At 43.8% G+C, this 25,976-nt stretch overlaps 1 protein-coding gene across 6 annotated transcripts in view; it reads left to right on the top strand.

Moving 5' to 3' along the window:
• FaR (FMRFamide receptor) overlaps positions 1-25,976 on the top strand; it is a 117,007-nt gene that overhangs the window by 51,993 nt on the left and 39,038 nt on the right. For 4 of the 6 annotated variants that reach the window (XM_038015592.2, XM_062672314.1, XM_062672313.1 and 1 more), the window contains one exon: positions 13,659-13,764. The exons of the other annotated variants lie outside the window; for them this stretch is intronic. The gene's annotated coding sequence lies outside the window, so the exon portion shown is untranslated. The remainder of the gene's footprint in view (positions 1-13,658; positions 13,765-25,976) is intronic. 6 annotated transcript variants of the gene reach the window in all.

Genomic DNA, 25,976 nt, shown 5'->3' with positions numbered 1-25,976 from the left:
GAGAGCTCCCGTGTATAACGGTTTTGGTCGATTAAGCCCCACAAGAATGTGCTCCGTGAGGCGGTGCACCTGTTGAACGCATGAGTGATTTGTACGGAATCCGAATTGTTCATCGATGAGAATGCCCTTGGATGAGACGAAGTCTCTGAGGCGTTTGTAGAGCAGACGCTCATACAGTTTGCCTAGAGACATGAGGAGGCTAATCGGGCGGTAGCTCGTCGGATGATTTTTTGGTTTACCGGGTTTATGTATGCCGATAACGTCTGCTTCTTTCCACACCGCGGGAAAGATACAGTTCGCCATAGCGGCATTGAAAATAGATGCCAACATCACGATGAGTTGGACGGGTAGAAGTTTAATAACGCGGTTGGATATACCGTCGGAACCGGGAGCCTTGCGAGGACGTAGGTCTTTGATCAAGTCTTTAACTTCCATCGGGGTGACGGGTGGTAACGCATCCGAGGGTGGCAAGGAGACTCTGCGTCCTACCTCACTGTCTACTAATTCTACATGAACAGGGTCCACGGATTGAGTGCTGGGCGTGCACTGGGTTTGCAATGTATCGACCAGCAGCTCTACTTTCTCGTCATCATCGAACGCCGCGAGTCGGCCTGAGGGGCCTACGAGGGGGGGCATAGTTACTACCGTATCCGATTTGAGAGTACGAGCTAAGCGGTAGTAAGACCTTTGGGAGGGCGCGAGTCCTTCTAAGAAATCAGACCATCTGGCATCTCGGACTTCGGCGATGCGAGACTTTACGTCGCGTTGTAAGGCACGCATTCGAATACGATTTTCCGCGGTAGGATACCTGTCGTAGGCGCGTATCGAGGCGTTTTTAGCTCTAAGGAGCTCCCTAATATCGTCGGGCAACCCGAAGCGGTAAAGGAAGTCCTCCGCTACAACTTGTTTCGATGACCTATCTAATGTCGAGGTGATGTGTGACGTTAAGATGTCTATGGCTTCAGCGGTATCCTGAGGAGACGGGGTAGAGTCCGAGCTAAACGGGAGCGATGGTGGATCAGATTCAGCCAGGCTGATGCCCAGCGTGTGCCAATCCACCACAGTCCTCGTGACGGGAACGGAATCGGGAGCGCGACCGAGCTTCATAACGACGGGACGGTGGTCTGAATCTAACTCTGAAACTACTTCGATCGAGTGTAAGCTCAGAGTTACGTTTTTTAATAACGCTATATCGAGTATATCCGGGCGATGTGCGATATTTAGCGGGTAGTGAGTCGGGGTTAGCGGAGCGACGATATCGAAGGCGAGATCATCGACTAACGCGTCAAGCCGCCTGCCATTCGGAGTTGTGGTGTGTGAGTTCCACCTGATGTGTTTACAATTTAGGTCGCCCGCCAGAATGACAGAGCTCCCCATGCCGAGCAGCGCCTCGATATCACTGCTTAGAACGATCTTATCCGGTGGAAGATAAACGGACGCGATAACGATCGGCGCGTGTCCCGTCAGTGAGATTCGGCACACTGATGCTTCGATATTAGCGAGCGCGGGAGGATCGAGCGGGACGCAATACAGGGCTCTTCTATAGTAAATGACGGTACCACCACCACGAGCAGAGAGCCTGTTTTTCCTGACCATGTTATAGTTCGCGATTTTAGGGTCACGGCGCGCGGGCTTAAGTAGGGTCTCCTGCACTAAAAATATATCAATTTGATGGTCACGCAAAAAGTCAGAAACCTGATCACGTTGATTTGCGAGACCGTAAGCGTTAAAAAATCCTATCGTTACGGACAGGGGCTTTACTCTACTTATATACGCCATTGATTACCGGCGGAGTGAGGGGAGGACGTACGTATTTAATGACGCGTATACGTCGGCGTATTCTTGCACAACGGCGATAAAGTGTTGTGCAGTGGAGGCAGCGCGAATGGCGTCGCCCAAAGCGTTAACGCGCTCAAAGTTGATCGACTGAAAGAAGTCGATCGCTAAAGCGAGATTGTCGGACGCGGTCGGAGGGCAAGTCGCGGGAGAGGGACGAGTCGCGGGGGCGGGACGAGTCGCGGGGGCGGGACGAGTCGCGGGGGCGGGACGAATCGCGGAGGAGGGAATTGTAGCCGTGTTCAAATACGGCAGCGGTTTCGCCCAGGCCGAGACACTGGGCACCGGCGCCGGAACGAACGCTGGCTTAGCCTGCGACACAGAGGGTGCCGAGGCTTTGATGTCTGGGCCGGAAGCTCGGAGGCGGTTTTGGCGGGCGACGCGGCGATTTATTTTAGGGGCTCGGGGGCATCCGCGGTAATTTGCGGGGTGACCCTGTGTTTGACACAGGACGCAGCTAGGCGGTTCCGTCGCGGTTTTTTGGTCGCGAGCGCAGAGGGCCGTGGCGTGATCGCCCAAACACTTAACACATCGGGGGCGCGCGTGACAGTTACGGGAAGAGTGCCCGTACAGTTGGCAGTTATGGCACTGGCTAGGAGTGCCTTTTTTATGGGGGGCTTCGACGGCGATACCGGAGAGCCTACAGACGGCCTGTGTGTTGAAGATTTTCTTACCCTCGGGGGTAGGCTGGAGGGTGACTAGAACCATATTATATGGCTCCCTACCGCGACCGGTGTGCATACGGTGCACAGAATTCACTGGAAAGCCCTGTTCTAACAGATCGGCCTTGACGAGCTCTACATCTAACTCTTTAGGGATTCCGCGTATTACAACGCGGAGTTCGCGCTCCTCCTGGAGCGTATAAGTATGGAAACTTATACGTTCCTTGCGGAGGTAAGAAGAGAGGGCCCTATGGTCGTCGGGTGTTTGAACCTTAATTTGAATGCCGTTCGCGAGGTTACGGGCATTCGTGAAATTTATATTTTTGGCCTTAAGGGCTAGGCAAACTCGATCCCAAGCTGCCTTCTCCTGAAGGATAACCGGGGGAGGGGTCTGGGTTTTATTTTGTGCCATCGGACGCGGCGACGGAGTGGCACGGACTGGGGGCGCAACGGGAGTCTGAGGGCGGGGGCGCGACGCGTTCGCGGCTTTGCTAATTTTAGCGGCCGCGGGAGCTCGGGACTCCGCGGCACGCTTCTTACCCTTCTGTACCAGGGTGAATCCATCCGTCGATGAGGCGGGGGCGAGGTCAACCTCCATGTCCGAGTCAGAGTCGGAGGACGAGGAGGCGGGCGCAGGTGACCTACGAGTAGGTGTTTTGGAAGGCGCGACGGAGGCCGCGGATGATCGCGCTGCTGGAACGGTGACCACGGCGGACGACGCAGCAGTTTTACTCGCCAGTATAGGCGACGCGGGAACGGCAGGCACGACGGAGGCTGCGGTGCTCGATGCAGAAGCTTTGCACGCAGGTACAGGCGACGCAGGAGCAGCGAGCTCGGCGGAGTCTACGAGAGGGCTCGCGGTGTGATCGGCCTTGAAGGCCTGAAACTCGGAAGTGAGCTTTGGGTAGCGAAGCCGGAGAAATTCCGCAAATACAGCGTCCATGATGTCTACGTGCCCAGGTGGGGCTACCCTGGGTCTTAGAAAACACTCGCCTTGCGGCGAGGCCCCAACTTCTCGGACCTGAGCGGTTCTATTGAACACAGGTGGCAATGCGGCGCGATTACTACAGGACAAAGAAAAAGCAAAACAAATCAAAAATAACAAAAAGAAACAAAACAAATAAATACTTGCAGGAAACCACTTTGTCGGCAAATGTACCACGAACACAAAAATAACTAAAACGAAACAAATAAAAGCTTCCAGGAAAAACACTTGGTCGGCAGATGTATCACGATCACAGGCCGCGCGAACAATGGCCGGGCTAACAAAAGCCGGGCGAACAAAGACCGGGCGAACGAGTGGTCGATGAGCACGTCCGCACGTGACGGGTGCCTCTATCGGAATGACGAATGATGTCTGTGACGCTGTCTCTTAGTTTGAGTAATTAATTCCAGGGACGTAACATGTGACATAATATGTAGATACGAAATGTTTTTAGATCTGACATTCATTGTGTGTTCGTTCATAAGTGTGTTGCGTGCAAGTACCCGTATGTATGTATGAATTGCCGAGCACGCCAAGCGCAGGGAACCCTTCCCTCGATGTAGGGAAGGGTTCCCTGCATCGAGGGAAGGGTTCCCTTGTTCGCCTGAACCTGGTTCACCTTCGGACCAACTCGGTATTACGATGTTATTATAAATATAGGTCTTTACTAACGACATTCCGTTTAGTATAGATACAGAAAATTAAAGAAATCTTTATTAATTATTTTTATTTCTATCAAGTAACCCACGTTTACTCCGCGGTAGATTGAGGATCGTTAGATTCCACTATCGCCTTTAATTCTTCTTTGTTGATTTTAGTTTTCCGGCGACCACAGGGGTTTGTTTTTAGTTCAAAATTTCCATGTCAACCCAACGTTCAACCCAATAACGAGTCATGTGTTTGTTTGTAGTGTTCACTCCGCACACGTCATTGATGTTGTGAGATAGGCATACGTACGTAAATTATGGTTCAAACGGCCAGTATTGTGAAACGCAACATCATAGGTACCTACCGTCATAAAACACGCAAGTTCTTTAATTATACAATAATTGAAAGTCGGTAAATTATATTAAAAGTTACATGATGTAATGACACAAGGGGAAGAACTGTCCTTTGTGTTTTTAGTTACCTATCATAATAACTGTGTTTCCTAAATATTGACACAAAATAAGTACATGCGCACGTGCAAACAAAACACACAGTGAAGATCAAGTATATAAAAATAGGTAAAGCTCCGTAAGGTCTAAAACAGCAGAGACTCAAAGAGGGAAAACCAAATATTCAAACATGAGTAATAGCCCACTTTCGAACAAAATTGACATACGTGTTCCCGCACGTGACTCGGCCCGAAATAAGGACGTTCGGATAACATCTTCAGATTGTCTCGCAACGAACAGATTCCAAATGAAATATTATGTCTCTTTGTTATATATTTGGTGAGGTGAGGTGTGGCGGCGGCGGCGGCAGCGGCGGCGCGGTGCCACCAATCGAATGTTAACGGTTTTTCATTTATATGTACTTTGCGGGAGTCGGCTTTTGAGATATTTTGTTTGTTCAGAGTTCAGATGTTTATGAACGGAAAAATAATTCGATATTACGATATCGCGTTTGCTTATAGTCGGCTGCGATTGTTGGATCCGATACGCCCTCAGGCTTGCCACGGATTCGTAGGTTAGCAGAGACTGGTGCACCCTCGGACAGAATGGGGTGCATTCGAAGAGACCCAACCTCAGCATTGGGTGGACACGGGTTGTAGAAGAAGGTACACCCTCGCTAAGGGTGCGTCCTCGCACGTTGCTCTGTATTGCATGTCCGGCTTCGACTGCTGCTCATAGACCACCATCACCACCACCAGCGCCAGGACTGCGGTCGTCGCCCGGTGGTATTGTGCGCTCGTCGCATGCAAGAGGCTGCTATATCTAGACTGAGCACGTACTACGTACGTATCTTTTTAAGACCCACATTCAATCCTCCTGAAGTGCTGCATCGACGCGTCACAATTTAATTAAGTGATAATAAAGATGAAAAATCCAAGTGTAATATCCCCCAGTAGTAGGGCGACGCTATTTATTGACAATTTCTACGAAATCTTGACATTATTTTATCTATTTAATCACGACGTAGAGTCAACACGGAGGCACTAGTGCGGAAATTGAACGAATTTGATTCCGATTAATCAAAATAGCTGTAACAGAGTACACCGTCACGGAGCGTCACGGAGCGTCACGGAGCGTCACGGAGCGTCGCGCGGCCGCTTGTGTCTGCTACTTTATACAAATTACTTTAAATCAACAGCGCGGCCTTCGTGAAATTAGAACGGAATGAAATGACTTCGGAGAGCTTGATCATTTGCCGGGAAGGATGTTAGTTATGATGATGATCCGCGACCCGAACGGCTGTCGCTCTTTGGTTATACTTCCTTAGAATCTTGGAGCGTTAGAGAACACTGACTTGTCTTCATGCTTTATTTCATTTTGATGGTTTTTAGGCAAGTTTTTTCTCCCCTGTCACACAGCCGACATGCTACCGGTGACTGGTAGCCGTCGATGGTCCCAACCATACTGCTGCTGACCGCTACTGTCTCGGCCGGCTGGTCGTGTGAGCTTTGTGCACACAAGACACAGTTCGCTGGTTGCACCACGATCACATGGGCCTCAGAGTGCTGCCAAAGAAACGAATGCAGAATGGCTCGTGGCTCGTGGTTCAAGTTCTGCATAAACTAGATCGCCCTCCCATTTATTCGAAGTGGGCTCGAGAGGGATTGTCTGTAGTGCGGTTCCAGCGTCCCAGTGTCGCCTGAATGTGTGGCTCCGTGTCGTCATCGTCGTCATCGTCGAGATCAGTCAAATGTGTTTGTTTCCAAACATTTACCGCACTCCAATAAGTATAAGACTAGGTATTTGAACAAGGGAGTGAGTGTTTTTTGTTATTTAACTTTTTTACTCGAACGAAAGTATGTGGTGGGGAAAATTCTTATTCTCATTTTTTATTAGAATAATAAATATTTATTATTGATTATAGCAACTTACAAAATCTGTATCTTACCTTTGCGTGTCTACACGTGCGCGTGCATGCCACAGAAATGTCATCAATGTATACCAGCCAACTCCGGTCCGCTTCCCGTGCTACCTAGTGTTGCTGACACCTAATTTGTGTCTCTTTTTGCTTGAGGGTGACTAGGGACCAGGACTAAGATCCAAAATTGTTTAGAGAGGCACGGAATTCAGCGAATCCATTGACGTTCGCTTTGAGATATTACAACATGTACATACCGAGACTCTTATCTTTTGAAGTCGAAGTCATGAATACTGCGGCAGGAAGAAGCGGGCCGGTGGTAGCTTCCCGAGGAAACCCACGGTGTCATTAGTTAGAGCCGAAACAGACCTCTAATAATATATCAATAAATGCAGAGGCATCACATTTTCAACTTTCAAGAAGTGTGAATAATGGTTTTATGAAAAGGTCACAATGATAACGAGGCGACATCCTGAGAGTGCTTACTGTCCTATAACCGTAGCGCCGCGGCGACGCAGCGGGCAAGCTACGCTGTAGACGACCGACTACAACTGCCTCGAGAATTGATTGACGAGGATAATTCAATTGTTATAAACCTTAACGTTCAGCTTTTCAATTCAAAGCTTAATCACATAGTTCGAAGTATATTATATGAAGCATTCTGGGGATTGTGGAATCAGGATTTAACAATAGAGTGTAGTGACGTCACCGCGTATGACAAACGAACATCGACGCCTTTGATGAAATTGAATTAAAACGTTTTAAGGCTCCCTAGGAAATAAAACGGATGGATACCAATATAATAGAATCTAGCCCGACTGTGCGTTCGGATCTTATAATAATAATACACAAATACTTTGAGAACTATATGCATATGTACATTATACGTATATTGGAACAGTTGTTACGCTCAAGACGGATGCTTTATTATAGATTTATGTATTATATATACTTTAAAATAATAAATTTTACAACTAAATAAAAACAGATTAATCTCTCGGTGAAACCCGGACAACTGGAGGTGTGAGCGGCTGTCAAAACAATATGTCATTGCCAAATATGACGCTTCTGTCATCGTTAATGCGGATAAATAGTGTTCGTGCTTCTATCATTACATCCATTGTGGTTTGGATTACATTATCTTACACTCAAATTATGCCTATAGTGTACAACAATAACTGAAATTAGAAACATACAATTTTACAAAAAGGTATTAAAATTAAACAATAAAATATACTAATACAAAATCTAAAACATCCCACAAAAAAATAAAAAAACAAAAATGCAATGTATATCGCAAGTGAAAAATAAAAGCTATCAATTTTAACGTAACCGCGGCAGGCTCTCATCAAAAAGGCATTCCAGATCCTGCAGACCGAATGGTAAACAGTCGACGTCGCCCTAAGCACGTCATGTCGAATCCTCCCGATTCATTAACGGTGCTTTTAGGTACCGCAGGCACCGGTCACCGTTCTCATAGAACCCGTCGCTTGCACGAAGGTTTCGGCGAGCAAATTAACCCACAGACACAGCCTACTTAGTTTCTCGTCGAATCTTCTCAGTGGGTCGTGTTTCCGATCCGGTGGTAGATTCTGCGCAGCACTGCTCTTGCTAGGGTTAGTGTTAGCAACGCCCCCAGGTTTGAAACCCGTGAGCTCATCTACTTGTTAGGTTACGCTAACATAGCCTATCAAGGCTACCAACTTAGATAGGAAAAAAATAATCAAAAAGGACTAAAGAAAATTGTTTCATGTTTAAAAGTTTGTCGTGAAGTTTGCGGATTTGACAGGGGAAAACTCGTAAAATACGTCTGTTTAGTCCTGTTATTTTTCTTTAAATAACTGATTGTATTCTACTAATTGTCGTTCACTAGGTAAAGCTGTGAGTATATTTATAAAATATTGTGTTTCGTTGAGCGCGCGGTAACCTCAGCCTCAGATACTTCACCCGCCGGAAACGAACCAGATATTTATTTACACAAATAATTGGGGTCAGAGAGCTCCTAACATTTTATACGATACGATGTAATGTTCCGAGTTAAAAGAATATTGTTTTAGGTCCGATGTTATTGATAGGGCGGCCGTTGATGGCGCGGTGGTTGAGCGCAGGGTCGCCGCCCCGCTCCAGGTACGCGCGTCGAGATAACGTTTAGCCGCTGACAAAACTACAATACTGTTCTACAACCGGCCTCGACGTAACATTTGACACTGCCAATAATAGTCTGAAAGTTCGCGCAGAAACGATGTAGATGCTCTGGAGGGTTCGGCCTTTCTGCAAGTTGACTCTTCCTGCGGCGCTCGAGTATCAGAGACTCGACTCTATAGCTACAAGAGTACAGCGGCGACCAGCTCTAGCTTCGGCTCTAGGAAAAGACAATCGACTGTTTTGCACCCGCAGTGGGACGTATCTTAAGCCCGTCTGAATAGTTATCACTCTCTGACGTATTTATGTCGCGAAATGACGTGGTCGGCATACTAGATTAGTAGACTTGGATATCCATTGAATACGGTAATGAGTACTCACTGAGTCTCGGCTGGCGGTTGTGATGTCCATGGGCTCCGGTAACAATTTATACAGAGCGCTAATAGTACGGAGTACTGCTCATTTGTACTCCGCACCAGCAAAATATCCTCAATCAGTAAAAAAATAAATTCAAAATTACTGCGATATCTGGTACATTCCGAAAGGCTAATCAGAAACATTTATATTCAAATCCTGTCATCAGCCGTCGATCTTAAAATGATAAAGGATTTCCGTGAAGCTAATGCTTTTAAAACGATGTCCTATTGAGCGCCGCGTCACGTAAATTCACAACTGGCGCTAAATTACGAAATCGAAACTACAAAGTGTGAACGGGCAGGCAGGGCAGGCAGGGTAGGCACTAGCGGACCTCCGACGTGACCCCGCGCGCGCCTTGTGCCCCGACACCACCAGCGACCGGCCCAGTGCTTGCTGCGCTCTGTTTCTGTTTCAAGTCGGCAGGATTTCAAAATAAAACAACATTGTGTCTCAACAATGTTTCTCGACGAAGAATCGTATCAGAAATTTGTAACTTATCCTTATTTCTTCTGTCGATATCATATTGCAATTCGATGCGTCGCCGTCACTCTAACCATATTTAATATCTGAAAGTATGTTTGAGCATTTGCATTGCTAAAACTAAATATCAATCCTGATGAAACTTTGTCTTTTTATAACTTAATTATGGCTAAAAACGATAGTAAGATCCTCGTTAAATGTCCTGAGAGCTTGCTTTAGTATCGCTGCCGCCCATCTTTAGTGATTACCACGTGGTCAACGTCATTCGATTATGTTCATGTTTTTAGAAGATCTGAAAACACATTGGGGTGCAGACAGCCCCGGATCTGCAACCATCATGGGATGCCACTACGCACCAGGCACCAATTAGGACACAGACGCTTCACACAAGATTTCACTTATCATCGGCACGAGGACGCGAATGTTTTAGAGCCCCATTAACTGAACCAGAAGTCTAAGTCTACTTTATACCCCAGATCCGACTGAGAGTATCTATTGAACTGAACATGACGGCGCCTCAGTTCGCGAGACATACTAAGTTTTTAACGGTATTATCCTCTGGCTTACAGAGATTCCGAGATCAAGCTTACTGAGTCGTAAACTTTTTTATTTCGTTTCCTTGATGGAGCTTTTAGTGAAATGTGTATCTCTTGGAAAATGTACATTTATTTGACTTTTATTTTGGTTGTCACAAACGCGATGGAGCAGCGTGTATTACTGTGCACTGTAAGTCATCCGTCCGCGGGTACATTGGCCTGGTTGTGTTCTCATCGTATTTTGTTAACTCAGGGGTCGTTTTTGGTGGGTTAGTAAGGAAATCTATATATAACTATATAAATATTATAAGTTTATAACAAAGCAATATATAGAATAATACAAAAGAGTTAAGAGTAAATCTGATGTATGTTACTAGTAGCTACATAGTGACGACGCGGCCGCACGCTAGTTCGAGCGCGAGTTGCGCGCGCACACGCACCGGGGGTGTGGGGGGCGCGTGGGGGGCGGCGCGCGGGGCCGGCTCGTGTGCGAGCGCAGGCAGCTCGGTGCCGCCCAGCCCGTGCAACTCTGCCGGGAGCTCCTCTCACCGCATCCACACAATCAAAACGGAAAACACTCTAATAAATGTATCGACAAGGCCGTCCCAAAAAACTTAAAGCTATATTCAAGCATCCGAGCTAATACATCTTTTAGTCATTTAAGCATTCTGCCTCTTTTCCGAACGGAATTTCCCGCAGCTCCGAAGTCGAGATTAACATGAACAAAGATGTAGATAAACAGGGATATACCAATAAATTAGTGCGAGTGGTAGGAGGCGCGCAGAGCACACAATAAATAGAGCGCTATCTCGTCTGCGCCGGCAACCAGTCCGCAGATTCAATTTCAACTATTCTCTAATCTTTTGTAATCATTGCTTACTCATCATGGCAAGTCCTCGCACAGTCAGCGGCATAAATTGTTACTGCCATTGAAAAGAAATGAATTAAAGCAATTAAGAAAAAAAGAAGGAATTGTCAAACATATCAAAACTGTGTGCTTATTCAACTATCGAACGAAGCTTCGATAGCGCTTTTTATTATAAGTCGAGACATGGTATTCCCTGATTTGTCGTGTCTGTGAGAGCTTGTTTGAGTACTTCAAATCAAATTAATAAAAATAAACTAAAGTTCAATTTTCAATAATCATTCGTCATTTCATTGATTCAATAATCTCTGGTAACTCCTTATTATTCCATATCACGGAGTGTTTGCTACAAATATTTGTACTTAAAACGATAGGAGCTTAAAGCTCGAACTTGAGCTTAAAATATACGTTTAAATGTTGAGAAGGATGTTTTGTTCGACACAACTTACACATTTCGGGTCAGGCGTACCTACTTGAGCTGCGCTCCGTGTTGTATTTACCAAAACATTAAATTAATTGATTGAAAGAGTTCGTTTTCATTGAATCAGATGGATTCAAATAAACTTCCTTGGTTTATTTATCAGTTGGTTGCTTTTCAACATTTTTACATTTTCTTTAAACTATAGCTTTTATGACGCTACAAATGGACCATTGCGCACCGTATTTTATAATACATATTTGATTTTTTTTAGATGGGTGGACGAACTCACAGCCCACCTGGTGTTAAGTGGTTACTGGAGCCCATAGACATCCACAACTTAAATGCGCCAGCCACCTTGAGATATAAGTTGTAAGGTCTCAGTATAGTTACAACGGCTGCCCCACCCTTCAAACCGAAACGCATTACTGCTTCACGGCAGAAATAGGCAGGGTGGTGGTACCTACCCGCGCGGACTCACAAGAGGTCCTACCGTCAGTAATTACGCAAATTATAATTTCTTTATTAATATTACAAATATGTATCTGATCTATGCCAGTTTTTCTTTTCTTACCAAGGACTATGTCGTTCTCGCTACTTTTTGATCCCTCCTCGTATGTCAAATTTTAGACTACTAATAAAACATATATACCAAAATACTAATATCCCGTCGACAATTTACTAAGCTAGATCATATAGGTATGGGGTGTGATAATTCTATACAAGACAATTGATGTTGAAGTGCTTTGTGATAAAATTTACTTAAATGAAAAACTTTTTTGTCAAAGATCAATTTTAGTAGCCATCCAAATGTATTGTCGCATCCAGGCCTCAAGTGAAATCGATTCTCTAGGAGTCAATTTCATAAACAGGGCGAACCAAGTATCGAAATAACAGTCCAATAATTGGTCCTTTAACATAAAACTAATTATCAACACAACTCCTATTAGATACAACGGGCGACGTTTCCGTCATAAAATATGGAACCAATGGTAACACGTGCTCACAATATATCTTCGAACCTTAATCTGTATACGAAGGGTTCGCTGTGCAAGCTGTGTCAGCAGAGGACGTTCAACTTCCTCCATTCTATACAGACATAATGAAAACGTCCACGATAACAATTTGGTACTGATGATTATAGTTCTCAATCGGAAAGGTCCCAGGTTCGAAACTCAACATGTACCACTATGAGCATATTTATTAAATAGGCTCTTTCAATAAGAGCTTTCATTTTGAAATTTAAATTAAATAGTTATTCTAATTTCAAACCTCAAAACAGAAAATACTTTTTACCCTGGTGATCCTGGTAAGGATATTAAGCGAAACTAATAAAATTATTGTATTGTCATATGTATATCCTTAACACGCGTGTCTGCAAGTCAACTGGACGCCTAAACTTGATGAGAAAGACGTTAAAAGATTCAATCAGATATGAAGGTAGATAGATAGATAGATAGATAGATAGATGCAGGTCAAGCTAACAGAGCGTGTTATTTGTATTACGTGATATCTAACTCTGAACGTATTTTACATTAAGATGTGTCATAGAAATATCATACATCAAGTTTCTTGTTTTGGTCATTATTGCACCAATGAAAAATTCCTGACATGCACTTCCAATAATGCTCATTTTGGGGAGTACATAAATATAGTATACATAGTAGGGTCAGGTGCAAGCCGCAGGACACAATCAGTCTGTCTACTGTCTACTCTTACGACGAGACGTAGTTTGTTAAGAAATATTTGTGGGTTTCTAAGGAGGTCGCCATTTGCATAAACTCCGCACCCTCTCTACCCCCCGCCGCCGCGCCGCGAGCCAGCCAGTTGTTTGTTTAGTTTCTGTATAGCAGTTTATCTTAAAAATTATGACTCCCTTGATAATTCAGTTAGTAGATAAGTTCAGATAAAGTTTGGACTATAGCTTGTTTATACAACGGTTGATGGCCCTGTTGTCGTAAGCTGATGTTCCGGAGCGACTTGAATCATCGTATCCCTAATCTTTACTGCGTATCAAGTTTTATGGAGGAAGCTTTCTTTACTCACAAGTAGGTTTGTGTCACTAGGAACTACTAATCATCCAGGTCTGTGATGGCCATATTCAATTATACTTACAATTTATTTTTGCGTTTTAAAGTGTCATTCATTATATTCTAATTACGACTCGCGAAAATATGTGGAATTTTATTAAAATCGGAAATAAAAACTTAAGTTAGTGTTCTGCAGGGCCGCGTTGGACAGAAGAGCGCGTCTCAATAGTCGATTGTCCTGGCCACTACATTCTCTGTATTGCTTGTTTCAGATACAACACTGGTGCTCTCATAATTTGTTCAGCCGCGTCTACTGCCGCTCGATCCGGACGAATACTTCAGCTGACTCCAGCGCGCCTCTCCCGACATACCCAATAGGTACACCCGTAATTATTTAGCAAAAGTTCTGTGCTGGCTCCAAACGTTCCAGGTCATCTGGCTACACTATTTGTATTACGTGTTAAGTCATTTGCTTGCTTCTCGACCGTAGACCGTCTGCGTGGACTGCTCTGTAGATCGTGTGGGCGGAGACTTGTACTCAGAAGTGAGATGACAGGTGGTGGTAGCCTTTAATCAAACTGTTTCCATAACAAAGTTCATTAAGATCGCTACGTTGGCCTAGGCGTGAAAATGTAACTAACAGACAGCTGCTTTCGTATATATTATATTAGAATCGTTGACTTTTATTACGAACTTCATATTCTTGCTATTAATTTTCAAATGCTCTGATTATCTGATAAGTATGACGCACGTAATTTAGCAGTTTAAGATTTCCCTCAAACGAGATCAATTACAAAATAATGAAGTAAGATCAAAGAGGCGACTGAGATGCTGTGGCGGAGACGATGAATATAATAAGCTGCTTTTGTGAATTACTTTGTGAAAATTTAAGATGAAATTAAACGAGAGTATCAAGCGCTCGTGAGTGCTTCCCCGAGTCTGCTCTGTCACCGACAGCCTCGTCGGCGGAGCAATTCAATATATCATTATGTAAGATGAGCGCATTTTGCATTTATTTTAGTCCTCTGTCGCTAATTCGAGTTTCGGTCGACACGACTCTTAGACAATACAACCCTCACTTCTAATAGTCACTCATGGACATCAACAAAACATGTAAAAGAATTTGTGGCTTACTACTACATTATGGTCTGTCTACTACGGATAGGAGACCCGAACATAGCAGTAATGGCTTCACCGGGTCAACCAACAGAACGACTTCAACAAGCGTCTCTCAACACACTCTTCTGATAGATATTAATAATTATGTTCCCACAACATGACAATTCGACAAGATATTCAGGAGTAACATTCTCTACTTCAAAGTAATGACGCTATAAGATAATATAAAGTATTTCTTCTAAACTATACGAAACTAAAATAGGCCTCATTTGGAAAATCACAGTCCTCATCAAAATAGCCACCGTCATTTGCCGCACTCGACCTAAATACTGTAAATTATTTTATTATACGCTGCGAATGCTGTGTGCCATCCGCCGGCGACTTGCGGACCAGCAGCTTGTATGAGAACTGATGTTTGATTATTATCAAATTATACGAATAAAAAATAACAGGGTCGAGTCACACACGCTCAGTGGTCCCGAACTAGGGATCACTGTACTCACTGACCACTTCGACAAAGCGGCACGACACGAGAACCCTCTCATCGTGGCCGCCGATAACTACATTCCCGATCCTGCGGACAGAATGGAAAGCAGTCGACGTCGCCCCAAAACACGAAGGGCTCGATGAGTAAATTAACCCTCAGACACAGTCCACTGAGTTTCTCGCCAGATCTTCTCAGTGGGTCGCGTTTCCAATCCGGTGGTAGATTCTGCGAAGTACGGCTCTTGCTAGGGTTCGTGTTGGCAACGTCATCAGGTTTGATCCCCGTGAGCTCACCTACTAGTTAAGGCGATGCTGATATAGTCTCTCAAGGCTATCAGCTTAGGTAGGAAAAACAAAAAACTCACTGTACTCACCGGTGCCATGACCGGGGACAGATGTCCATACTTATACACGTTTTAATATACGTGATACATATTTTGATGTAGCCACACAAAGAACACCAACCAACGAACTACTTTGCCATATGAACAAGTTCATTTGCTTGCTGTGTTCGCAGTACGACCGAACCTACGACCCTCCGCCTAGCAGCCAGGAGCGCTAAGTGCTGTGTCACTGAGCCAGTCGGGATAAACATATCTCAATCAGTATGGCTTAATAGATGCAGGATTTCTTGTTGACTAAATCAAAACTTGAATTGTTGTTGTTGTTTGTTCGTATCTGAACTATGTCTTGTCGGGCGGAGGGTGGTCGCTCCTCCTCGCGCGGACCCTGCTTCAGTTCTACTGGTCTCGTGATGACTTCTTCTTTGTCTCCATCTTTGAACACGCGAATGCTTCTAGTCAGTTCTCGTGTTACATTCCGGCGAGACACACACACACGCCGGGTGGAGTGAGTCAGTTAAACTACGAAATTAAAACAGTATTTCTAGTCTGTATGTGTTACTGTTTTAGTCACGATCACTATCAGCTTATTCTGAAATCTTATTCAAGTTATTGAATATATTATGGGCACTGATCGCACCCGCTCACTCACACACCTACTACTACAGTATACACACACCTACACATTACACGAGATTTCCGTTACAACTATTTCCAATCATTTCGTTTTCTTACCGTGTACTTTTACACTACGCGGAGTAGTCAACGTATGTATGTACGTACATATGTATGTAAGTATATATGTATGTACATGTGGGAGAACCGTCTCAACTTCCGAATTAAGTAACTATTCATTAGTAATGTTTTAACTAAAATATTTGTAGGCGAACAATTATCACCTAGAAACGATAATAAAAAGTGAGTAATGATAGTAGTTAGCTTCGTCCAGACTCAGATCCAATATCGAAGTAAGTAGCTATTTAGATTTTTCCAGAAGGTCGTTTTCGGGAGAAATTTGAATATTTGATAGGTTTTCATGAATAATTATAGGCAATAAACTGGGGTAGGTATACTTTACTAACTAATCACGCAAGAGTGCTTAGATTAATAATTGTACTAATTTTGTTTTGCTATATCAGGCAAACTGGCATACGACTCATCTGATGGTTAATGGTCATCGTCGCTCACGGACGCCAGTAGGTAATGCCATAGGCAAACCGCTGCCTGAGCGCTGACGTCATGAGCATTGAGCATCCATGGTCCGTCCGACGATGAAGTGTATGTACTAAAGAGTTACGTGAGGTCGAAACGCGAACGTGACCCCGCTCTCCTTGAACAAAGGCCACTCGTAGTTCTAGTACAGCTTCCGCGAGCCTATCTGTGCAACACTGTATTACTTAACTTAACTTAACATCAGGTGGGTCATGAACTCGCCTACCGGTCGCTACTCATAGAATAGATGTAGATAATCCGGTTGATAATGAAACTACTAATAATAATTGATAGCTCTGAATATTGAAGAGCGTTTCAGTTGCATCTCAATTCAAGCTCGACTAAAGTGCGTCGTTATTAAGGGCCCGCAGCCCGCCCGCGGCCCGGGTATCCACGGAACGTTAGAAAGCTGTAGAGTAAGCTCTAGCGGCCCGGCCCGCGGAGGAGGGCGCCAGTGATTTCCCCCGGGACTCGCGCAGGCTCCACTTTTCTTAAATGTAAGCTGCTCTTATATCTGAATCATTAGTACATTATACTCGTATAGGTTCCTTTTTAATTACAAAATGATCGAGCAGCTACGTTTCCGGCTCATGCGATTGAATGTTGTCTCGTCTCCCGCGTGCTATGAAACATTACAACATTATAAAATAAACAAAACGAACGTGCGGGAGAAGCGGGTGCAGTCCCTCGTGTCGGCGCACCAGCTGACCGTCGAGCTGGTTGAGCTAATCGACCTAATAACTGGGCCAGTACTTTGTGCTTGTCGCACCGGACGGACACACGTCGGCAGCGGTAGCGGGTTATCGTAGAACGCCGTAATGGATAACTTTACATTCATACGAGTATACAAGTTCCAAACAACAACACTCGGGCCATCGGTCTATATATACATATATATATATATATGTATATCGTCTACTATATAGTACAACTATCGAGCAACTACACTCGTTCAGTGGAAGATCTTCCCTCTGTCGTATTCTATTATTATATTATTATTTATTATTCGTATTCTATTACTCGCCCATATCGCGAGGTGTGTTGCGACTGCACCCTCCGCGCCCTCCGAATGAGATATTCCCGCCCGGGCCGAACATGAATTAACTACTCAAAATTTAATGTCAAACTGTCTCGTTAACAACTCGCAACTTTTATTACTTTAAACTCTGTTAGAGCGTCGCTTTGCGGGCAATTAATGTGAGATTCAGTTGTTTCCATTAAAGCTGTAAACTGTTTGAATAGTAGGTAGTAGAGTTCGTGTAATAAATAAATAAATAATAAATCTTTACTAACAATCACGCCACGTTAACTGGTCCCGTGATAAGTTCGTAAAGAACTTATGTTACAGGTACCAGATAACGGATATAAATGTAAGATTTTTATTATACACATACATATATTTAATATACATCCATAACCCTGGAAAAGACATTTATATTTATCATACAAATATCTTCCCTTGGCGGGATTCGAATGGAATGTAATGGTTAAACAGAGTTCATTTAATGTTCCCTCGCGACTTCTCATTCCTTTCCTAGCGTTTCCTATTTGTGTCGGTAATGTTTAATCAGAATGATATACAATAAAAAAATTACATATTTTTAGACATTCGTGCGCATTCCGAAGTGTATAGCGCTGCATGCCGCCGGGGCAGAGCGCCGCTACTACAGCATCATCTTTTCTTAACGCTCTAACGATACTTCTAGAGCACGGGAGTTTAAAATAGTGTATTGCAAGTAATGCACCTGCACATTATACATATGATGTACTCGTGTAGTGTAGTGTAGTGTAGTGTACATTGGTGTTGATTTGAAGGCTACCAAAAGGTCGTATAAGTGATTGAGCGAGGAGGCCGGAGTGAGTGCCCATAAAGCGGCGCCTTGTCACTTATTCTTCACCTTTATTGAGGGTCGCATCCATCCGAAACACATTCTCTGCTTTTATAGCTGTTATTTACCTACACTGGGCTTACTCAATATACAAGAGCTTTACGCTGATTTGTGGCAATTGTGGCCGTGGACCACACACCCGCATGTACTGCGTTTATATATCATTAATCGATTTATTCCGCTTGTGGTTTAGGTAGCAATTATACAATCGAGCCATATTCAATTGATGTAAAGTTTTGAAATGTATTTACAGAATACGCAACGGGCTGGTACATGAGTGACGTCATCTGCCCATATCAAGTATAAGATTCTTCACACCTCATACGTCCATCTGATACTCGCTCTGTTCGGCCTGAATCATATTAACACAAGTGGATGAGTTCCCTAACATGTTTTTACATATTAAAGTATTTCTAACAGTAATTGTTTGTTAGCTGCGAAGGTGTGGACTGGTGTGCAGTCGGTCCTGGGCTGGTTCCATTGCGTGTGCTCGGTAATGGAGTCTGGGGCTACAGATTTATTGGCGTGTCGATTGCTGCGACCGATGACCCTTTACTTAATTTATGAATCAAATTACCCGCACATTTACGTGCCGCAGGGCCTATCGCCTCGCTCTGTCATTGGGCAAGGGTCATTCGGTTAAACTCGACCTGTCGCTGCTGCGTGCTGGTAGCTTTACACAAATATATATGTAGTTTGGTCTCACTACCCTTGCGTTATCATTGTTACGTGGTACATACACCCACTGTGCAATTTATAAGTGTTACTTGAGTAGCAACTTACAGAATGAGACATCGACCAACCAATCTCGGGTCTCAAGGAGCCCGCGAGCTACAGTAACCATAAGACAGAGTATACCGTGAGCTCGTCGCCAACTGTTTGAGAATTAAGAGAATCTCGTGCATTCTAGACCGCGTAGTCATCGGCAGCGCCAGACCCCAGACCGGTCGCGAAGCATCCGCAGATCGACGACTGACTATCAACAATAACAAGATCATTCAATATCCTTTAAAAAAATTAATACTTTTTTTGCAAATTCACTATTACATTATTAATGTTTCATAATGTTTTATAATTATATGATTCGTTTATTTAATATCCTGAATGAAATATACTTCCGATACCTTGCCGGAGGCGTCCAGATGAAGCGTCGCCCAGACGAACAGCACTCGAGGAACAAATTATTTGACAACTAAATTTTGCGATAAACAATTTACAAGTAATCTTTTCATGGAACAATAAAGTTTAGTTTTTGGAATAAGATAGATACCCACTGTTTATAAATATACACTTAAAGTTCGGCTGTTCCAAGTGAATTCTTATTGTTGGCGAGTGCAAGTCGGGAATTCAAGGATGTACCTAATGGACATAAACGGCCGCTGGAGTCCGACAAGAGTCTCAGTCTCAGCCTGTCGTATTAAAACGCTCCTTGAAAATTTTTACTTAAAAATGCCTTTCGATCTTGTAAAGTGAAGTGATGCTGAGTGATCGCATTGGAACTTGCCGACGGCCTGGAACACAGACTCGTCTGATCGTTCGTGCGAAATCATAAAATACCTATAATATTTTAAATCTAGTTTATTTTGTTCAAAAAGTACAATTATATCGATTATAACAAAGCCAAATGGTGCTTCTTTAAGCAACATCCATTGACAGTGTCACTGTCACACAATCCCCGGGTCGGTCGGTCGCGCCCTTGTCCCCCGGGCTCCGCAGCGAGGCAGGCGAGGCGACGTCTTGAGCCGAGATAAGCTTAATTCATTGGTACACAGCGATTTGTTGCGCTTTTAGAATGAAGAGTACAGAGTTTAATGTTATACGTCGCACTCGTCGCGACGCCCGGGGCTCCGTGTCCGCGCCGACCTGCTCGCGAACAACCTCACATCCAACAAACAGCATCGTGCAGTTCATTTATACGTTTGCTCGGCTACTGACTCAACTACGTCGTCGTGGCCTAAAGGATAAGACGTCCGGTGCATTCGTATGTAGCGATGCACCGGTGTTCGAATCTCGCTGGCGGGTACCAATTTTCCTTATGAAATACGTACTCAACAAATGTTCACGATTGACTTCCACGGTGAAGGAATAACATCGTGCAATAAAAATCAAACCCGCAAAAATATAATTTGCGTAATTACTGGTGGTAGGACCACTTGTGAGTCCGCACGGGTAGGTACCACCGCCCCGCCTATTTCGGCCGTAAAGCAGTAATGCGTTTCGGTTTGAAGGGTGGGGCAGCCGTTGTGACTATACTGAGACCTTAGAACTATATCTCAAGGTGTGTGGCGCATTTACGTTATAGATGTCATTGGGCTCCAGTAACCACTTAACACCAGGTAGGCTGTGAGCTCGTCCACACATCTCAGCAATAAAAAAAACTACGAATTCACGGGCGACCAAACATGCCCCGTCAATATACTACGCCTACATGTTTTAGCTCTCAGAGAAACTGTAGGCATGGTGGTGCCTGCCTGCCGAGTTGCCTTGGACCTCTCATCAACGTTGGGAAATGTAAATATCTAAATTTTCTAAAGTAGTGGAATTAGCAATAACTTACAAACCAAACAAAGGAACGATGACGTCCTGGCTAGTGGCTTTAATGCTCAAATCACTTTAATTGATTGATTCAAACGTAGATTTTGTACAATTTCATAGCTTTAATGAAACGAAACACGAGGCGGACGCGGCGGTGCGTGGTGCGTGGTGCGTGGTGCGTGGTGCGTGGTGCGTGGTGCGTGGTGCGTGGTGCGGAACCACTTCTTTCTATTTGTAATGGCTTCAGAGGCTTATAAGCTTATTACGAGGTTAGCCGATGGACGTTAGAAGATAGACGTAAGGTACTCGAAGCATCCTTAGCAGAATAAGTAAGACTTAAGCTGAACTTAGGTGCCGAGAAAACTGTAGTTCGAAGTCCGCAGGCACATCCTAGCTTTTATAATATGTTAAACTAACGCACAAAACCAATATTACTTTGTTACATACCCAATTAGGTTGAAAATAATATTTCGACTCAGCGTGTGGGGAAAATGTACATTACACATATATGTACTATGTAGTTGTATCTACCCCGTCATTAATATTCATTACACACAAAAATGCAGAGATAATCTCGCATGTGATTACTCTTCAACACGTTTAAGGTAATTGCTGTTTTCACTTAAGCAAATTCAATAGTAGAGGTAAGCGGAAGAGATCAGAGAGCACACGACGCGCCACGCCCGGTAACGTGCGATACAGAACTATTCATTGTCATTTCTGTTTTTGGGATTTTTTTCTATTCAATACTATTATTTTGGACAGGTAAGGACATTGTGCTAAGTGAAGGCTAGGTCAAGCATTGAGCTGGCAAGGATAAAACGTTTTAGAAGCGTTCTGGTGTTTAAGGTGTTGAATTATTTCCTTTCCAACGACAAGCAATCCCCTATAAATGTCGATTATAATTAGTTATCATAGTGAATAAGACGGTAGTCCGCGCAGTAGGCAAGTGTCTGCGAACAACACCCCGGCTGTCCGCGACCACGAGCACTGCCAACTACACGCTCCCGTCACGTGACTGTTAGCGAGCGCTCTCTGTGCTGGTGCCCGAGGTCTCCGTTTACCAATAAAATACAATATATAGTGATATCACAAAGACCCAGACAGACGCAATGCTATTTACAAAGTGCGCGGTCTGCTTTCACAATCTGTGTGCACTTATTGCGGTCTGGTGCAACTCCCTGACAGCAGTGTCGCCAGCGTTGATAACTCCGTCTCGAGAAAATTACATGATAAAGTAAAATGTATACATGCGCGGTCGAGCGCGGTGTCCCGTCTGTGTGTTGGCGTCGGATGCAGCACCAGGTTTTGTCTGATCGTCGCGTCGGTGGAAGCTGAACTCGGAGTAAATCGATCATATTGTGGTTGAACTAAGCATGTATTTGGTACCTTTTTTTATAATTCTGGACGGATCGACGAGCTTACGATCCATCTCGCATTCGGCGATTATAAAAGTCCGTACAGAGCACAGCGACACGCGCGGTCGAGCTCTCAGCTGTACGGTACGGTGTTGCGGCGATATTACTCTTCAGTCCTGGTTTAAAAATAGTAATTAAATCAAGTTAGAACAAATATGTTTATTCGGAATTTTTATCATTTGATCTAAACAAAATGAAATGTTATGAAATAACTAAATCATTCGAGCTTACATTCCAAACAAACTTTTTAGATAAAGCATCAAAAGCTTTTATTTTGAAATGTTTAAATAAACCATGAGAGCTTTAACACGAAGACTCAAAGCGATTCCGCTCGAAATAAATATATGCAAATTAAAGCTTACATTTGTTTATTTCATAGTATAGTGCGTTCTGCAGCCGCTCTGAGCCGACCCGAACCGACTCGAGCCGTTCCGAGCCGACCCGAGCCGTTCCGAGCCGACCCGAGCCGACCCGAGGCGGCGGCGAACGTTGGATGAGACTCGCGTTGCATGTCACTCGCGTCCGTCTATGTTCTCTTAATAATAATATGCATGTCGCATCCGGACACTACAAAAGAAACGAAAGCGCAACATCTAGTGGGTGTGAGCCGCCGCAACTGCTCGTCAAACATCGGCTCAGATCGGGTGTGTGCTTCAACAGAGTCGAAATGTCATTGCTTGAGTAGAATCGAGACCAATCGAGACACATTCGTTTCTCAAATATATTAAGTGTATAATCTATGCATTCGTTGCCTGACTTGGGAAGAGTGAAGACGTCTCGGGACTGTCATCGTTTCGTATTGCCTCTCTTCTTTGCCCGACTACCCAACGTGCGCCCATAATGTCGAAACATTATGAAGATATCGGCCCATTCTACGACATGTACTTGAATGTGGTTTCTCCACACATACTAGTGTCATATCGCGTGGACCGATGCGACTGTTAGACTGTGACCTCGAGCATGTGTGTACAAATGTTTCTGTGCAAGTCTCATTGATAAAGTAGGTACTGAACGTATTTTTTATGAAATTTTTGTTGTTTGATTAAGATGAGAAAACATGAAAACTTATTTGCTCACAGCTTAGGCGAAAGCTTGGTTGTACCCCAGTCATTGCTGATGTCCATAAGCGACGGTGACTATACACGCAGGTGAGCCGCGTGCTCTTCTATCTACAATGGTAATTAAAAATAAAAATTTGCACACAAAACAGAAATTCCACAATAACAAGGCAGGAAAATAAAATTATTATTCATGCATTTGAGTCAGTAAATAATAAAATAAGGCATTTAATTTTAACAAATGAAAAACCTTCCATAAACATGATGCAGAGTGTTAGGTACGTGACGGCACAAACGTTTGTGACAAAGCGCTGCTTACAAAATTGACAATAGATTCCGTCACCAGCCCCACACCGGCTGCGGTGCCTTCCGACATACCATATTACATATTACATACTCAATAAAAAAAATAAAAAAAGATGTGGTGTCGTGGGACACCAGGTAGGAACGAAGTTCCTTCGGCTAATGTAGAATCGACACAATTTGCAAAAAAAGAAATGGTGCTCAATTTTATGTAGGTTTTCTTGGTTTTTCTCATAAATTTTGCTGATTAGTTTTTATTTAAGTACGGGAAAGTATTTAGGAAATTCAGTATTTTAGGAAATAATAAATTACGTAAAATAAAAAAAATAGTAATTCAAATTATCAATTAAAATAACAAAATATATGTCTTTATTTTTGGTTGACAACATAAAATTACATAGAAATAGAAATAATTACTAAATAGAGAGAGAGAAGGGATTAGAGAACGAAAAGAAAGAAGGAGAAAGAGAAAGGTATTATACACTACTCGTTTGTGTATGCGACTGTCGCGCCTGCGCACGTCTCATTTAACGGTTTTATTCCACGCACTTTTTTCCACGGATTTTTTCTTACGGTTTTACTATTACATTTTTTTCAGTTCGGTCGCGCAGCAAAATTCCTATCCCCTCCAAGCCTACCGTAAGGAACTTCGTTCCAATATTGTATTGTATTTCTCTATTATTGGTACTCATTGTCTTCTCTGTTTATATTTGCAATTTTAAGAGTATCAGCTAATTAACAAATTGTAGTAAGGACTTATTAATGATCCAGTACCGACGCGCCGGGTACCGAACACCGCATGCTGTGTGTGGTGTGGCACGGTGCTGCCCGCGGGCTGCTGGTGGACGGCAACGTTCATCGTTGAGCTGAACCCAAACAATAAAGACGTTACAACAACATTTACATTTCATTTCAAGTGGATGTTAGTACCAGGCTGGAGACGCATCGACACATCACTTAACAACACTACTGAGACAACATCTTCGTAAAGAACGCATATTCCTGTGCTTATTCAGTAAGATTTAAATTAAAATGTCTTTTTTTTCTTTAAAAAACTAAGGTAGGTAGACGTGTTCAGGACCTAGCTGATGTTAAGTAGGTTAAGTAGGTAAGCTGAGGTTGCGTCATGCTATATCGGCAACCGATAAACTTGTTCGTACGTCACTAACTGTTATCGAAACGGAATTCCAACAAGTTATGAGCGAGGAGGATTTAACTCAAAGCGATGAGAAGTAAAAGTCGTAAGGCTAATGTCTTCAGAGAAGTAATGAACGTCTGTGATCGCTACAGAGCCGCCCCCGCCCCCGCCCCCGCCCCCGCCCCCGCCCTCGCGTCACTTCACGCGACTCGCTTCTATATGTACGTTGTCTTCTCGATCATTTTCAGACAAGCATCGGTTTAGTTCCACCTCAGTTGTTCACTCAGACACTCAAATAATTTATAAGAAGCACAGACAGTCTTATCAATAATAGGTTTTTACCAACGGCAACTTCAGCCGTTTTACAATACTGACCGATTGAAGTGTAATATGTCTGGCTGGGAATACAGTGTCAATTATAATGCCAACCTTAGTTAATCGCTCGTCCACGCTGCTCCTGCACGATCTCCCTCTACCCCCCACAGCACAACGGACGGTCTCTAAGCTACATGAGTTTGGCGTCATCCACCGTACTTAGCGGACCTTCGTCGACAGACTCCTACTTTTTCCAAAGTTTGAACCCCTTCTTGCTGGGGAAATAATTCAATAGCCGAAAGGAAGTCGTTGTGGCCTAAAGGACCAGTAATTAGTACCATCAGTAATCACGCAATATAATTTTGCGGGTTTAATTTTTATTATACGATGTTATTCCTTCATCGTGGAAGTCAATCGTGGACATTTGTTAAGTCTGTAAAGATTTCATTAGAAACATTGGTCGCATCGTTTCATACAATTGCACCGAGCGCCTTATCCTTTACACCACAACGACTTCAAAAATTTATACCCTTTCATATTTTTATACGTGTTAGCTCCATATAGTTCTAGGACGTACAGCGTCGTATAGTAGCGCCCTAAAAAAAAATGTATTTTCTGCGCCGGGATTGTAGCAGATCAAAATGTAGGTACATTAGCGCGAGTGAAGGCGCGGTTGACATCTAGTTTTAAATATATCCAACAGAGGGAAAGGAATTTTAGTAAAATAAGGAGCTGGCACGAGTAAGTATCACATACTGCCTACTTCTGCCGCGAAC

This window comes from Bombyx mori, chromosome 15 (assembly GCF_030269925.1).
Source record: "Bombyx mori chromosome 15, ASM3026992v2".
Lineage (NCBI taxonomy): Eukaryota > Metazoa > Arthropoda > Insecta > Lepidoptera > Bombycidae > Bombyx > Bombyx mori.
This window is presented reverse-complemented; position numbering and strand designations above follow the sequence as displayed.